Source organism: Emydura macquarii, unplaced genomic scaffold, assembly GCF_026122565.2.
Source record: "Emydura macquarii macquarii isolate MOO-44397 ecotype Brisbane River unplaced genomic scaffold, CSIRO-AGI_Emac_v2 contig_3295, whole genome shotgun sequence".
Lineage (NCBI taxonomy): Eukaryota > Metazoa > Chordata > Testudines > Chelidae > Emydura > Emydura macquarii.
In genome coordinates this window covers 5875053-5893421 of record NW_027133432.1, presented here as the reverse complement: position 1 = coordinate 5893421, position 18369 = coordinate 5875053, and positions in this window count along the sequence as shown.

The window sequence follows — 18369 nt, the reverse complement described above, 5'->3', positions numbered from 1 at the left end:
TCCCTTGACATGCTCCTGGTACACCCCCTTCCCAAGGTGAGCCAGGAGGGTTTGTTGGAAGGCCAGCTATGCTGTCTCATCACCAGGCCAGCATTCTTTATGCCACTGGAACTCTGACCTGCCCACTTAGAATAACTTCACACCCCTTTTGCAATACTGCAATGACACAAAGGGCTGTAGCACAGGCCGGAAGCTGGCCTATCATCCCCAGGAGTGCTTACGTAGGGCTGTTGATTTATAATCTCCAATTCCAGCTCCCATACATAATTTTGCAGAGAACAACATTTCTTCATGAATGTCTCCAACCAAACACTTACAAAAGCTTCATGACAGAGGATGAGCACGTCTGCCAGTGTCTTGTGGCAAGCTCAGAAGACTGAGGAGAGGGCCAAATTCAGATGCCTGAAACCTACCATGAAAAGGCACCTTTTAACACTTCGTATAGTGCAAGAATAAATAATTACTATGTGTTCATTTAATACAAAGCAAAGATAATATCGTAATTGAGATGTTAAATTAACATGCCATAGAAATAATCATTTTTAATGTTTATAAAGAAATGCTGTAGTACTGTTCCCATATATATTAATTCAAATTATATTTATTATGTAATGTCAGTTGCTTTTGTAACTTCTGATTCATTTTCTGTATAAAAATTCCAATCATAACAATATTGATTTTTAACAAAATTATTTTTATTAAAGAGTTTGAGTAAAGTTTTGAATGGCAATCACCTTTAGCAAACCAGTTATCTTGACTTGTGATTTTCATGAATCTTTATGCTTATTTCCTTTGTAGCAAAATTACCAGTCATGTTTATTTACTGCATTATGGGTGTGCTTTTCAAATGTAAAGCAAATGCCTTACAGAATGAAACACAGAGCTAAGTAACATATACCTGAAAATAAACTAAAGGTCAAAACTTTCATTAAAACCCATGGAAGATCGCCATTATTTCAGTGGGCTTTGGACCAGGACCTATATGAACAATTCTCTGTGTGGAGAATCTTTTCTGAAAATGGAATCTGGTGTTGAAGTATGAAGTCACTGATTTTTTTGATTTCTCATTTATAAAGTAAATTACCCACAGACCCAAGCTTGACCCTGCTTGATTTCCTCCTCACTAATCAACTACCTTAAGTCTCAAACCTGCTCCACTAACTTTAATGGTGTAGGATTTGGTCATTAGTTTGCACATCCATTTACACAGCTGCTCAGAATGTCAGGAAATTGTAACTGGCTGATAGAGAGAATCAGTTCTCTCCTGAAAACATTCCATTGCGGGTATGTGCATTGGCATCTTGTCAGGTTTTATGAGAGTTTTTAGTTCTCAGTAACTGGATGGGAGTTCCCCTAGTAAATATTGCAAGAACTGTTGTCAGAGTGAATAGGTGCATCTCTTAACGTCTAGGTGCGTACTGACTCAGTATCTGCATGCTCTTAGAAGTTACTGTGCTGCACATGTTGGTTTTCGACTAAGACCTACAATGATGTAACTGTTATGATCATTAAAAAGCATGTAGGACTTATTGCTAACCCTTGGCTAATTCTAAGTCTGTAATTCTATGCTTTTGAACTGAATTTCCCTGCCTTTTCAGTTGGACATCCATGGCTCCTTTTCATATTGGAGATCACTTCTTAAGAGCATGAATCTTTCATAGACATTCCAATTCTGATACAAAACTTTCCCTGAGGAAACCATGGTGCTTAATTACATGAAAAGATATTTTTATGTCTGTTTTAAGATGAAAATACTCACCTTAGGGTACAGTAGCTTAACATTTCCCTTCTTCCCGTTGCCCACTTTGTGTCTACATTTCTTCCTCTTTCCATATTACACCTTCCAATTTTAGTGTTACCAGCAAACAAATTTGATTCCAGTTGAAAGACATGAAGCAGCCACTCAGGATACAGAGAAGCCTTTTATTTTTTTTTTAAAACTGTCCAAAAATGTCTCTGGAAACCCTAAAAGGAGCCTTGGCTACCACCAAGCAACCAGTGACATTGTTTGAAGACTGTCACATCTACCACTGTCATAGAAAAAAAGCTCTGAAGGAGCCATAGAAGGTCTTTATGGAACACAATACTATGTACCAGTAGTTCTCATTTTCATGTTCCCTTCATGGCTTCATCTCATGTATAACGTTGAATGTTGCCGTGCACTTCTAAGCAGGAACTGTGTGTCACTTTAGAGATGGCTGCATTTCACTGTTTGGTGAAGTGATTGCCCTGCATTTCATTTTAAATTTGTAAAGCATTTTGGTATATTTTTGGGATAAAAAACACTATATCAACGTAAGTTGTTAGTAGGGCAGGAATAGCCTTTGTTTAAATAAACAAAAAACAATACTGAGAAACACAGAATGTAAATTATTATAATTTCAGATAGGTCTTTGGTGGTACGTGTGTTTTTCAGGATATGGCTTAGGTGGTCCTGTGTTTAAAAATAATACATTTTTAAAATTACTTTCTCATATTCTGCAGCAAAGTTTCAAAACAGAAATTTGGCAATGGTGGAACCACTGAGTTTTGCACAGTAGAATTCTGCTATCTATTTTTATAATGGGAGGTTTTGTTGCTAGAACCATGTGACCTTTGCTTTATGCTGTTGACCTGTTCCTGTCCTGAGATGACAGCTCTAACCATGAGCGGTGCCTGTGGTGATGTTACTCATTTGTAAAATTCCCCTTTGTTAGATCAAATGTAACTGGGTCTCCTGTTTCAAATTATCTCCTTGATTAACTGCAAAGTTTTGATGTCTGTACAAGGAGAACAATCACATCAGTGTAGTTGTCAGCTGGGACTTTCCCTAGCTGTTGGAAGGTTGCTAGGATACTCCCTTAAAGTTACAATTCACTTGATTAACTGCAAACCCAGTTTGCATAAGAAATACTTTTAGATATTGTTTTCTGCCAACATAGCTCAGCTATTTACATTTAGAACAAGCTACAGGTTAACTTTAAACTGTTTTTGCCCATTTTTGGTCTGCTATTCAGCCCACATTCTTTGCAGCAAAAATTATGGTAACTTATCTGATGAGCACTAGTCCTTGTTTGTAATATGAAGAGGCTGGTCCCAGTTCTCCATTCTAGACAAGCTGTACTTGGATATAGTGGAAAGGAGCAGCTGTAGGGAAGTGGTTGATGTTTTCTGAATCGTGGCTGCCTGCCCCTAGCGGACACTAGAGCAGGAAAGAGCCTGCACCAACTTCTACCACTGGCCTAAGGTCTGTAGAGATGCAGTGGAACTCGGCTTTATCACACTTATGTTCTGCCCCTCAAAGACCACTGGCATATCAGCTCCATCCCCTTATGCCTGCAGAGCTTTCTACCAGTAGAGTTCCCCTGCACAAAGGCCATTTTGTGCTACGTGAGTAGCAGAGAGGGGCCTTAATGGAGTGGAGATTCCAGTCCTCTCTTTAGGTCATCTTCTCCTTCATATTCCTCTTTAAAATTAGTTTAATCCCTAAAACTCTCCTATGTTTATTTCCTCACCATTAAGCTCTCTACCCCCTCATTCTCCCAGTCCGTTGTGCTGTGCTTCATCTCATCCATGTTATATTGCAAGGCTTTTGGGGGGATTGGTAATGTGCTCTTCTATGTTCAGCAAATTTTCATACAAACTGGTGTCACTATGCTTAATAATCAGCTTCATAATTCACATGAGGACATATAACAGTTGCTGTAATTCATTAGAGATCAATTAACTGTTAGTTCTCAGTGTGCAGCAATTGTGTCTGGATTGGCAAGTGTCTGAGCTTCCTCTTACCATATAACAAATGCCAGCATCTGAACTCTCAAATGATTTAAACAAGTGCATGACTGAGACTAAATTGGCTGAATAGGGATGGGCCTAATTTCCAGGACTTCAGGGTTAGGCCCTTGAAGAGGAGTTTTTATTTGACTGACAGTTGTCACTTTGGTGGCTTCTAATTTTGCTGTTTTAATGATTGTAAATGCTCCCAGAGCTGGGACATATTTTACATATCTAAATAATCTGTGCCAAAAGCTCACCACAACTTTAAATAAATAATTATACTTAGGTTCTATAGAGCCCATTTAATCTCAAAGTGCTTGTAAATAATCTCATAGAATCATAGAAGATTAGAGTTGGAAGTGACCTGAGAAGGACATCTAGTCCAACCCCTGCTAAAAGCAGGACTAACCTCAGCTAAATCATCCCAGCCAGGGTTTTGTCAAGCCACAGCTTAAAAACCTCTAAAGATGGAGATTCCACCACCTCCCTAGGTAACCCATTCCAGTGCTTCACCACCCTCCTAGTGAAAAACTTTTTCCTAATATCCAACCTAGACGTCCCCCACTGCAACTTGAGACCATTGCTCTTTGTTCTGTCATCTACTACCATTGAGAACAGCCTAGCTCCATCCTTCCTAGAACCCCCTTTCAGGTAGTTAAAGGCTGGTATCAAATCCCCCCTCATTCTTCTCTTTTGCAGACTAAACAAGCCTAGTTCCCTCAGCCTCTCCTCATAAGTCTTGTACTCCAGCCCCCTAATCATTTTTGTTGCCCTCCACTGGACTTTCTCCAACTTGTCCACATCCTTTTTGTAGTGAGGGGCCCAAAACTGGACACCATACTCCAAATGCGGCCTCACCAATGCCGAATAGAGGGGAATAATCACTTCCCTCAATCTGCTGGCAATACTCCTACTAATGCAGCCCAATATGCTGTTAGCCTTCTTGGCAACCAGGGCACACTGTGGACTCATATCCAACTTCTTATCCACTGTAACCCCCAGGTCCTTTTCTGCAGAACTGCTGCCTAGCCCGTGAGTCCCCAGTCTGTAGCTGTGCATAGGATTCTTCCGTCCTAAGTGCAGGACTCTGCACTTGTCCTTGTTGAACCTCATCAGATTTCTTTTGGCCAAATCCTCCAGTTTGTTTAGGTCCTTCTGTATCCTATCCCTAGCTTCCAGGATATCTACCACTCCCCCTAGCATAGCATCTGCAAACTTGCTGAGGGTGCAATCTACCCAATTTTCCAGTTCATTAATGAAGATGTTGAACAAAACCAGCCTCAGGACCGACCCCTGGGGCACTCCACTTGTTACCGGCTGCCAGCTAGACATGGAGCCATTGATCACTACCCATTGAGCCCAATGATCTAGCCAGCTCTCTAGCCATTTTATAGTCCAAGTCATCCATCCCCATTTTACAGATGGTAATGCTGAAGCATAGAGTGGAGCAGCGACTTTCCTCATAGTGAGAGAACCCAGAACAGAAGCCAGGTGCGGCCACCTGATTACTAGTCCAGAGTTCCATCTACTGGACTGCCTCCTTATGAATACATAAATATTCTGGATCTGCTCTCAAACATTCCAGGGGAATTCATTCAACCAATCTTAGATCCCATAATGCACTGCAATTTGCAGTATTGCCTGTAGAGGAGAGAAGCTTCTTAAGAAAAAGCATGCATGCATGAAAACAGTATGTATTTATTAGCACTTAAAGCAAACGAGACTCTTTAGCAGAAAATAAGTACTGTAGTTATAAAATACAGCTTACATATTTATCCCAATGTTTTGCAAGTAGAGATTTCATATTAAAATTGATATGGCATAGCTCCCTAAGAATACCTTAATATTTCTAACCACTGTTTTCTAAAAGCCATGTCTCTTTGAATTTGTTCAGATTGATCAATCACATCTAGTTACGCTGGCACATGGTCTAACCTTGTTTTGAGCACTATGCCACTTTAACTGATAAAACATGTCATCTTGGTGATACTATACTGGCAGCCAGGAAACTATCAGAAGGGCACGAGTTACTAAAACAATATTAAAAATACAGCTTTTAGTTAAAGTATTTTAAATGTTATGAATATTGATAAGAGTTGAAGTTCTTTTTCCGTTCTTTCTAACTAGTCTATCATTCAGAAATAAAGAGCTGTATTTCCAAAGACCGGGACATAAATTAGATATCAAAATCCAGATATGATCCAAGTCCCATCAAAGCCAGTGGTAAGACTCCCCATTGGGCTTGCGATTAGGCTCTCTGTACCAAATAATTGGCCTGAGCCATAGGCACCACACTTCCTATTGAGATTAGGAGAAGGATATGGTCCATTGCATGGTCCGCAGGACTATTGCTCACCTGAATATATATGCTCATGTAGTGCTGCTTGGTGTGGTAAATGTGCACCTACTTTTGTGGTCAATGGTGGATTTCAGGAATTTGGCCCAGTGTCTGTGATTTGGCTAATGAAATCGATAACATCAGAGCACCTCTGGGGAAGATGCCTTTTAGTATACAATACAGCAGTACAGTTATGTATCATCTAACTTTGGGATACAGTCTTGTGAAAGATGTCATGCAAAATAAGGGCCTAAAAATGCAACCTTCGCTTATGTGTGTAGTCCCTTAGGTTAATAATATTGCAGTTTTCCTTGTTTCATGATTAAGTATTCAAAGGATCTTTCATGACAAAAATGACATATTGCTTTGGGCAGACATATTTTATTACCTAACCAATAATCATTTAACAAAGCCTATGCAGAGCTCAGATATTCTTTTTCAAATTTGGATGAAGAGTAGTCTATATTTTACAAACTAACAGATTAGCTAAATGAATTTTCATAGATCAAATTCTTTTTGAGGAGACTAGTTTTAAACAGAACAATCTGGAATAATTTTCCATAATGGAGTCTCTTTTTCAGTATTAGTTTATGGGCTGTACAGTATCTTGGCAGTAGGAATAATAGCTGTCAAGAATCCCGTATTGCACACTAGTTTCCTTTAGAGGGCACCATTGATTTCCTTGAAAACACTTTAACCATTTGATCTTGCTGTAAGTGAGGTTTACTATTCAGATCTTGCTATTTTAAATGTATTTATTTTATGTTGTGTTAAAAATCTAGAGTGCTTTGGGCGAATGTGCATTCTTTGTTGTATGCAGGTACTTCCCACACCTACTTACCTTGTATGTGATCTCTTGGGGCTTAGTTGCAATGACATTCTTTCTTGTCACCGTGCTCCAACGGACAAACCCTGGGGAAAAAGAGGATAGGCCATAACACTGGCTGTGCTCTCAGACAAAAGGCTTCAACTTCAACCTCTAGAAGTGTTGTGCAGCTGGGCTCTCATCTCCAAGCTATAAGATAAGGGAGAATGTTCTTCCACCTTACCTGGTGGGTTAGTGACGCCATAAAGTGCACAGACGCACTGGACAACCCTCACTGCTTCCCCCATCTGTACACTATGGGTACAACTACTGGGGGAATAAGGAGACCTGTTCCCCTATCTTCTCCAACAGGAGTAATGCATCTTCACTATCTCCCTCTCTCCTCAACTCTTTTTAAAGTGTTGCACCACTGCTGGTCACACTATTCCCCCATGGACAGAGGGCTGCCATGGAGCTTGTGCACAGTCCTCCTCCTGTCTGTCTGGGCCCAAATTGTGCTTCCCCCACTGCCTGGGTTTTGCTTCCAAATTAGATATGCGCGAAATGGTTAGGAAGCATTAAAAACCTTCCTTACCCTGAGCCCTTGTCCAAAACTCACACCAAGCCTGAATTCAACCATCTCTGAGATCTCAAACCAGTAAATTTTTCTTTTCACTTCTGCATGCTGCTGTATTTCCAAGTGCTAGACAGGACCAAGGGAAATCTTATGAGAGGGCTGGCTCTGCCTGCAATATTAATAAGCACCCAGCAGTTTGGATCTGAACTATCCCAACCTCTTGTTCTTCTTCACACCAAGATTAAGAGCATTTAACGTCACTTTGCTTTTCTAAAAGAACAGCTTTGGCAGGAGGATGGGCAGAGCAAGATTATTTTCAAAAGTGAGTAGAGCCTCTTTTTAGATCCTTTAATCTAATTAGTTCTTCATTTTTTAAAATTTCTTTCTTTTCATGCAGTGATGTGACTATTATATTGCTGAAGCTATGTACAGTACTCTGGCTGTAAGAAACATGGACCGGATTTTCAGAATTGAGTACACAAAGATGTATGCCCATTTATTAACTTAATTTGTCCATACAATTATTGCCACTGTCTGCTGATAAAATAATGCCCAAGAAAAAAGTCCAGTTTCATACCTAACTGTCAGTTGCTTCACATTCATCATGATTGCTCATGTATTTTCCTATGTGCAATTGCATAGACATAGCCATGATATTCTGGGTTTATATTTTAAACACCTTTTTTACTGGCTGTAACATTGTTGTCTTACTAGATCCAATACTCCATGCAAGGAAGGTTAGTTCAGCACATCTGTGCCCCCTACTGCACCCAATAGAACTGCTTGATTGTAATTAAAATGGCAGGTTCTATTATTTTCTTTTGAAAAATCCCTACTACATATAGTTAGGACAGGATGAGAAAGGGCAGGCAAAGGGAATATGGGAGAGGTTGGGAAGGAAGATAGAGACGGGGACAGCCTAGTTGGGGGCTAGGAGAAAAGGATGAAGCAACCAAGAGGAAGCCCCGGCTGTGGGAAAGCGCAGCTAGAAGGGGAAGAGGCCTAATAGAAGCTCCCAGTTGGGGAAGTGCAAGAACACTGATTCCCACCAAAGTAAACCATCAGCTATGCCGTTCCCCATCCTTGCTTCCTCAGGTATGCTGATGGAGGTTTTCACAACTCAGTAGATCTAAAATTTTGGCAGGGCATGGGCTACCAGTAGGCTTTGATTCCATGAGTACAGCACAGGCTTTTCTCACAGTAGTGTATGGCCTGAATGTTCTTTTTAGATCCCTACCCCCAAAAGCTTACATTCTTATTAATGCAATATATTAAGATACAAAATGGTATTTCTTCTAGAATCTCATATACAGAAAAAACAACTACAAAGTGGGTTGCAGCCCATGAAAACTTATGCCTGCAGAAATTTGTTAGTCTTTAAAGTGCTACAGGACTCTCGTTGTTTTTGCTGTGTACAGACTAACACAGCTACCCCTCTGGAACTTTTCACATACAGAAAGTTAACTTGGCTTGATTTTTAAATCTCAGTTAAACAAGCAAAGTTTGAAAATAATTGGTTCAATAGTATTTTAAGGTATGAATGTTTACATTTGTATGACACTAAAACTCAGGGAGTTGCAAATTTGAGACAGACAGTGTTGCCAACTCTCACAATATTTGGTGTTTGTCTTAAAGTCTTATAGGATTACATAAAACTCCCTGCTTTAATTTAAACAAGTACATTTCTAGTTCTCATGGAAGTGGATAAAAGCTTGAAAATGTAAAATCTAAAAGCTCAAAACCCAGATGGCAAATCACCTCCCCTCTCCCCCATAAATATTTTTGAATACTCATGTTTTTAAAAGCAATCTTGTGATTTTTGTGGGGTCTGCCTCATGATTTTTGAAGGCTTGGGGTTGGCAATAATGTGCTTCTTAACTTCTAGATGATCATGAATTATCTAGAGGATAAGATTTTGTCACAGAGGTCACAGGAATCATGGATTCTGTGACTTTCAGAGTCCTCTGTGACATTTTCTGCTTCAGCCCTGCCAGTCCCAGCAGCTGCTGCTCTCAGCAGCCACCAGGGGGACCCTGCAGCTGCCGGGGGCCAGAGCTGTTAGTCTTCGCTCTGGCAGTCAGCTCCCAACCTCCATATTTTTAGTAAAAGTCACAGACAGGTCACGGGCTCCTGTGAATGTGTGTATATTTCCCACGACCGGTCTATGACTTTCACTAAAAATAACAGTGACAAAATCTTAACCTTAATAGCGAATTTGAGATTGGCCTGTTTGAACACCAGTAAATTGAAAACCTTATTTTGACTTAACAAGAGATCTGAACGGTGGGTACTCCAGAGGAGTAGGCAAATATTATCTTCCTTTAACACATAGAAAAAATAATATACAGGGCCTGATTTCTTCACTCTTGCTGAGCCTTTCTAGCACTGACAGACCTCACTGTGAGTTGTGGGTGCACATTGGAAAACATAATCCCAACGATACATATAAAATGATGGGGTCTAAATTAGCTGTTACCACTCAAGAAAGAAATCTTGGTTCCTTGTGGATAGTTCTCTGAAAACATCCACTCAATGTTCAGCGGCAGTCAAAAAAGCTAACAGAACGTTGGGAATCATTAGGAAAGGGGTAGATAATAAGACAGAATTACCTCTATATAAATCCATAGTTCACCCACATCTTGCATATGGCGTGCAGATCTGGTCGCCCCATCTCAAAAAAGATATATTGGCGTTGGAAAAGGTATCGAAAAGGGCAACTAAAATTATTAGTGGTATGGAAAAGCTTTCATTTGAGATAAATTAATAAGACTGGAGCTTTTCAGCTTGGAAAAGAGATGACTAAGGGGGGATATGATAGATGTCTATAAAATCATGACTGGTATGGAGAAAGTAAATAAGGAAGTGTTATTTACTCACAACACAAAAACTAGGGGTCAACAAATGAAATTAATAGGCAGCAGATTTAAAACGAACAAAAGGAACTATTTCTTCACAGAACACAGAGTCAACCTGTGGAACTACTTGCCAGGGGATGTTGTGAAAGCCAAGACTCTAAAAGGGTTCAAAAAAGATAAATTCATGGAGGATATGTCCATCGATGGCTATTAGCCAGGATGGGCAGGGTTTGCTGTTTGCCAGAGGCTTAGAATGGCCAACAGGATGGATCACTTGGTGAATACTTGTTCTATTCATTCCCTCTGAAACACCCGGCCATTGTCAGATTGGGATGAGACTAGCAAACTCCTTTTGTCTATAACCAGATTTATGTCCAGAGCCTCAATGATATTTAGGTGCCTAACTCCTATTGACTTCAATGGGAGATAGGAGCCAAAAATACTTTTGAGGATCTGGGCCTTAGGGTCCATCTACACTGCAATTAGACATCCATGGCTGGCCCATGCCAGCTAACTGAGGCTTGTGGGGCTCAGGCTCACTGGGCTGTTTAATTGCAGTGTAGATGTTTGGGCTCAGGCTGGAGCCTGGGCTCTAAGAACCTGAGAGGTGGGATGGTCCCAGCACCTGGGCTGCATTCCGAGCCCAGAAGTCTACACTGCAATTAAACAGTCCCTTAGCCCAAGTCCTGTGATCCCAAGTCAGCTGGCACGAGCCAGTCATTGGTGTCTAACTGCAGTGTAGTCATACCCTTAAAGGCATCTCTAGCAGGGCATGAATTACTCACAGTGCCCAGACCAGAAGTGTCCTTTCAGCAATGAGATCACTATCTTGTTTTCATTCGACCACTTTGTCATGAGCTATGTGGCCTTCTCTTGGGCTAATCTTTCTCCATACAGAGGGTCTCTCTTTTTTTTTTTTTTTTTTTTGCATTGGTTCTGACTTGCAGGTGATCTCTCCTCCTGAACCAATTCTCAGCAGCCTTCTCACTCATGATAGAGGCCTTGTTTATTTTGGCAAGATCCATATGGTTTATTTGAGAATAGATCTGCGCTTTTCTCTGTGACTCAAAGTGAGGTCCTGCTAAGGCCCTTAGGGTACAAGTACGCAACCTGATACCTTGGAGTTATTGTACCTTCAGTGCTTTTGGCCTGATGTTGCTCTAAAACTGCCTGCACTAGGGAGAATGCTTTAAGCTTCTTCCTCTTCAGCCAGCAGCCTGGCTTTATGGTATGTGAGGTTAATGAGGCAGGTTTACACTCACACACCAATCTATATGCTCACAGCTGATGTGGCCTTATGTTTGTCTGAAATACTGGTCCAATCTGTCCCTGAATCTAGCCCCTGGAATTGGGCCAGTTGCTAAGAATGGCCAAGAACTAGACAGGTCAGTGCTCTCTGAATCCATTTTCTGTGTCCTTCCACAGAACAGTGCCCAGACCACGTGCATGCAGTCATCAGCACTTAACCCCTCTGAAGAAAAAGTGCCTCCAGCTGGGATAGGAGAGTAGCGGTGAGTCTTCTGTGGCACGTGGGCATGCCACCAAGGCACGAATGAATGCTCTCTTTGAATAAGGTTGTCAGCTTCCTCACCCACATGAAGGTTACAGCTACTTGTCTGGAACCTTTCTGTTGCTATGTGCTGTAAGAAGAGTATGCAGCCGCATACCTTTGCAATATGTAAAGAACACTTCCCTCTGTTTACAGTAACCTGACTTCTCCTTGAAATCCCCTTTCTGCTTTCAAATCCTGATTTATTTATTAACATTACCTCTAAAATTCCAGCGTATGTATATTAGTCTTAAATATCTTCCATTAACCACACTAACTTTATTTAAAAAAACAAAACAAAAAAACCCAAAACTCTTTCTACCATTTTTCCTGGCATCATTTCTACAAAGGATCCACTGTTCACTGTCCCTGTTTTTATTTCTTTAATCATAGCAAGGGTGTATTAACCTCTTGCTTGGACTAACAACATTTTTCGTTTAACACACTCAAGTCATCTTAGCCAGAGAACCCCCTCTGTGATGATGTCATAAAGTGGCTGTTCTGTTTCCCTGTCAATTGATAGTAGAGATCTAGAAGGTTCTGTGCTCTTTCCCTCTCAGCACTCCCTCACATCCTGTTGATGTTGCTTTTGATGTGGGTCTGGTAGGTGAGTTTCCCACATCCTCAGGCCTGATGTCAGGGTGCATCTTTCTTTCCCTTGGGGCAATGAGGGGACTTAAAGTAAAAATGTCAAAGATATTTTTCTTAGCAACTAAGCTATCTTTGTATACCCTGACTACCTGAATGGGCATCGCAGCTCTCTCTGATAAACTGTTGCTCCGGTCCTTGTCATTACTGCTGAGCTCCTGCTGTCTGTTAAGCACCACTCCAGTCCAAGGTTTCATTTCTCAATTTTCAATGTTTGGCATAACTTTTCGTTCATCTCCCCATGTCGCTACCCCAACAAATTCAGAGTTCCTACATTTATGAGGATATTGACTCATGAACCTAAGTAATTTCTTATTTATATTAATAGTGAAGGTTGGACCATTTACCCATTACCAATTTGTTCCCTTTTCTTCTTTCCTTTATTAAGGATTTTTATTTAAGATTTGGTCCTCGGAAGTCTGTGAGGTAACACCCCAGTAATTTCCTTACTAGGTAAGAGGCAACTCTTATAAATGAGACCCCTAGAAGGTACGGGGTGGGTGTGTCTGAAAAGGGATTAGGATGGATTTTTCTTCATGTGCATATGGTACTTGTGTGAATGATTGGAACTAGGGACTCTCTTTTGGCTCAGGGTTGCTCACAGCATATTAATGTACCTTTGGCATTTTTTTCATCTCATTGACACAGACCACTGTTTGTATGTGGGCTAAGAGCACTTGCTGCTTTTGAACTGACATGAGCTGATTTTGTTGCCATTGTTTTCATATGTTTCCTACCCGCATTGCATTTATACTGTGTCCTAAGGGCAACTACTGTGTAAGCTGTGCTCTATTTGTAGAGTCTGTATGCAATGACAAAGATGCAATCCAGATACATTGATGAAAGGCAGAGTTGTCAGAACACACACAGCTATCAAAGGGGCTGTTTTAGCATCCACAGAGCTCCTCAAACCCTTCCCTCTTCCTGCATCTATTTCTGTCTCTGCATAGGCCCTTGCTGATTTTTTCCTAGAGAAAACTGACAAAATATATGACCTTCCCTCTCCCTTCAGCCCATCTTCTCTTCCCCTTCCTACAATTCTCTCCTCCTTCTCTCAATCACAGAGCAGAAAAACTTCTGTGTATTCTCCCCTCTAACTTCTCCACTTGCCCCAATGACCCCATTCCATGCTATCTTCTGACCTCCCTCACACCTACTCTTATGCGCTCCCTTACTCTTACCCCTCACAATACAAGCATGCTTTAGTCTTTCCCATTTTAAAAAAAGCCACCCTTCATCCCACATGCCTCCCCAACAACTTCCCCATCCTCCTTTCATCTCTAAACTTATTGAATACACTGTCTACAATCGCTTTCTGGAGTTCCTTTCCTCCACTTCCATCCTAGACCCTCTCCAATCCAGCTTCAGCCCCGTGCTCTCCACTGAAACTGCTTTTACCAAAGTTTCTAATGACCTTTGTCACACTGTCTGGAGTGGCTCATGACCATGGGCACCAACCTCAGGGCAGACTGTCAAGAAGCAGGGCAAAACCCCCAAATTGGTTGTATGTTCTATAGTTAGACTTCACCAACCCAGTAACAAGTGTGAAATCCTAAAGCACTATTACAGTCTTACCATGGAGTCACAGGCAGTCCCCTTGGGCATTCCAATCTATCTTGTCACCCAGGCATGCTGGACTTTATGATAGATGGTCACTTTACACCAAAGATCACAACAATATTCATGTTACTCCCAGTCCCAAAGGACCAGTCACTTACCTCAGGTCAATTGTATTCAAATTTCAAACCAAAGACCACTCTTGTAGCCAATCCAGTAACAAAGGAACTAAAGGTTTATTAACCAAGAAAAAGAAATGAGTTATTTACAAGGTTAAAGCAGGTAAGCATACACATACAAATGAGTTAGGTTTCAAAAGGTAATGGAAACTTCTATAGTAAACAGACTCTGTATACCGTTTAAGGCTAACCCAGGCAAAGCAGCTGGGGACTCCTTGCTTATGCTTAGAAATCCTCACCCCCACAGTTCAAGCAGCATAGGAATAATAAATTCTTCTCTACCAGCATTTTTATTCCCTTCCCCCAGCGTTCAAGATGTGATGAGATGAGGCTTGGGCACATACCCTCTTAAAGGGTGTGGAGGAAGCGATCAACAAAGTCTTCTGTCTACAATGGCTTGTCTGGTGGCTGTAGACCTTCTTTTGTTGGGGAAGAGATAACACGTCATGTGGTAAACTAGCATTTCACACTTGGTAATGCTTCTCTCCTGACCTTGTGGGATTTAGTCAGCAAACATTTTTATAGTTACAAAGCAAACATTTAAACATTGCCTTATAACATGGGATACAGATATTATAAGTAGAATTAATACATGCCGCATCCGACAAGCAGTCCATAAAGTCTAAAGACATTCTTATAACTCTAATATCTATTTTAATTATACTAGCACATAGGTGAGCCAGACTGGTTTCCAGCTATGCATTTGTCAGTATTCAGTGTAGCCTGGGGCCTTGGCATGAGCTGGCACGTGGTCTGCCAGCGTCACAACCTCTTCCTAGCCATAACCCAGAATCAGTGCACTCTCCTATGCCATGATGCCGACAACAAAATTGACAACCGTTAGGCTGCTGGTGTGCTGAGACCACTGCTGGTCAAAATATATTGTGCATCTTGCAATCTTGCACAAGCAAATTCCTGTATAAGCAGTTACCGTCTGTGAGAATACTTAATGTCTGAGTGCAATTGGAAAATAAAGTCAAAATAAAAGTGTAATAAGCCAAGGAACTTCATCACCTTCTAACCGAAATTAATTAGAACACGATCCACCATGTGTGTTGCATAAGAGAAGAGATTGGCTTCCCTAGCCATAACTGCATTTGGCTCAGAGATGTTTTAATTGAAAACAGATTGGTTGGACTCCTTTTAAAATCTCATTTTTTCCCACTCTCCAGACACCCATGTTTATTGCACAAAAATATTCTTTCTTCACCCATACAATAAAGCTATCCTTTCTCTGGCACCTCTCCAGAACTAGTTTACTTTACTGTATATCATATCCACAAGAAAGATGTCCTTCCATACTTGTTGGGAAGCAGCATTCAGATCAGATTCCTCATCTGTGACACTATTTCCTGCAGTATTTATTGCCACTTGGCATTTATGCATCAAGCAGAGGAGCTCACATAAAATTTAACAGACAAGATGTTGGATCTGATTTTCAGTTCTGCTGAGACCATTTTATGCCATTCTGACAGCACAGAGGGACCCCAAGTGGGTGAAAATGGCATCATAGTTGTCCCTGGGCAATGGGCCTCACACATCAATGCAGAGCTAGTGTAAGGGCTCTGCTCTTAACCCCTGGCATAGTAGGTGAATTGTGGGCATAGCTGAAGTGCACTTCACTATGATTATTTTCTGATTTCTAGGGCCCATGTGGGGCCATAGGAAATGGAGCAGAAGTTAGAGCAGCCCTGCAGCTGCTCTGATTTATCAGAAGGGCCAACCAGTCCTTTGCCTGACCCCAGAATGTAAGGCACACATAGGGGACTATGATGCTTTGGGTTTCACCCAGACCAATAAGGGTTTCTGTCAATAGCTGCCCTGTAGCCCTGGATGCCTCTGTGCTGCGCAGCTTTGTCTCAGAGTCCTGACACCAGCATCCTGTCCACCCTGGTCTCACCCTGGCTTCCTCCAACCCAGTTATTCCTTACTGGATGACCCTCACAGTGCTTCCAGTCTCAAGTCTCACCAAAACGGTCTCTCCTGCAGGGTCCAGCCCCTCTTACTAGACACTCACAGATGTAAAACACCAAATTCGCTGCCGCCAAAGAGCCAGGACACATAATAGCGTGTTAGCTCAGTTGTGGTATACACACCACACACAACACTGAGGAGGTTTGTAGTAAAACTCAGAAGAAGTTTTAGTACCAAAGAATAACAATAAGTAAGTGATGTAAGTGATTCCAGGTGAAAGGGAAAGCGATAGCAAAGGTTACAAACAAAACCAAACCAACTTACTTGCTAGTGGCTAAAACTTAATTCTAGCAAGAGATAGCTTTGCCTAATGCAGTTTCTTACTCACACCAAGCTGTCAGCATGCTCCAGCCTGGTTAGTAGGACGAACCATCTACAGACTCGAGAACATAATGTCAGAGAGGATCCATAATTCTCCATACAGGGTTGTTCCCTGATATTAATGACCAGTATGGTGTTAGTTTTCCAGTGATATAGGACAAGCCACCTTTTAAATAAATATCATTACACCAGTATGTGCAGTGTATCGAGCTGGTCAGGCCAGCTGAGATTTACTGTTACATACCAGGGAGCCTCTTGCCATCTGGCACTGGGATGCTCTGAGGGTTGTGAGGGCTTAACAAGGAGCTTTATTAGATTGCTGTAAAGCAGGGAATGATTCATTTTGCAGTTTGACACCTCAAAGGGTTGGGATTCTGTAGATCCCAGCCATTGTGTAAATAACAATAAGCCTCCTCTACCCAAATTGTGGAGTACTTACCAAGGGGTTGGTGGCGCTTTGTCCTCCCTGTATAGATCCCTTCACTATAAAAGAAAATTCAGCACATAAGTGTACCTAGTCACAGATTTTATTTTTATTCTATTCGGTCCAATGACATCAGTCTTCATCTGAACCAACCACTCTCCACTCCAATATGATGTCATAGATACTGCGTGACCACAGTGGAGCATGAATTCCAAACCATAGGGACTCAGGTTATTAAAATTGTCTGTATTCTTTCAAGTTTATATTTTACTCTTGCAATATATATATCCTTAACTATAACATGAGTTAAAGTAAGACTGAGCTTTTTTACTATATTGCATGGTTTTAAAAAATGTTAAAATTAAATTAAAATCTTAATCTTAAAATCTTAATTAAAATCTTTTATCCTGGTCATTTGGGTCATTCAACGTGTTGTATTACAGTTGTTTGCATTTTAGACTACATTTTTGCAGGTAATCTTTTAAGAGGAATTGTTATGAAGTACTGTACTTCCCTAAAAGAGACACAAATCAGGGGAATTATATTTTGGAGACGTATTGTTAAATGCAGGAAACAGATTTACAGGAGAAATTATTCTTCATATGTGAGATCAGTAAAGCTGACAATATAGATAAACTATGAAAGACCAGAATGAAAAGCTGCTTAAGGTCATTGGGAGCCAGTAGATAAGGCTTAATAGTCTGGGGATTTTTTTCTGTTCCTTTGTTTCTTATTTTCCTATTTAACAAATTCTTCATTTTTACCATCTTGGTTCCAGAAAGTGTTTAGTCACAAGAAAAATGACTTCCAAGATAGCTGGGGAATTGTGGTATTTAAATACTGTCAATACTTTGTAGAGATGTACATCCAAAGATCTCAAAACACTTGAAACTTTTAAACTACCATAAGGCAACTATATAACTTGGAGTATGTCATTATGTGGATTTCAGTCCCCTCATCTTTTACTGGTGATCTCATTCTTTTTCATAGCAATTCTGTACAGTATTTCTTGTCACATTGCATATCCACAGTGTAATACTGTTCTGAGCTTTCTGTCTATCTTTAGGACCTCCAGTATGCAGATGGTGAGACATTGAGTAAGCAGTATTAAAAAGAAAGTATGATAGAGATTGTGACATTTTATATATTTTATAAAATATATAAACATTTGAGAACCTAAAAATGACATAATTTTAAGGGAATCTGTTAAGTAACTTCAGTTTCTAAAATGTGATGCCCTAATTCTTAGAGCTTGACAAGGAATGTCCCAAGATATTACATATTTTTTCCAAAGTATTCGCCGTATTGGTACTGAAAATTTCTTCCCAAAGGCATCACTTACGATGTAATTTACTAAACAGTGGAGAAATATAGTGTCTGCAGCAA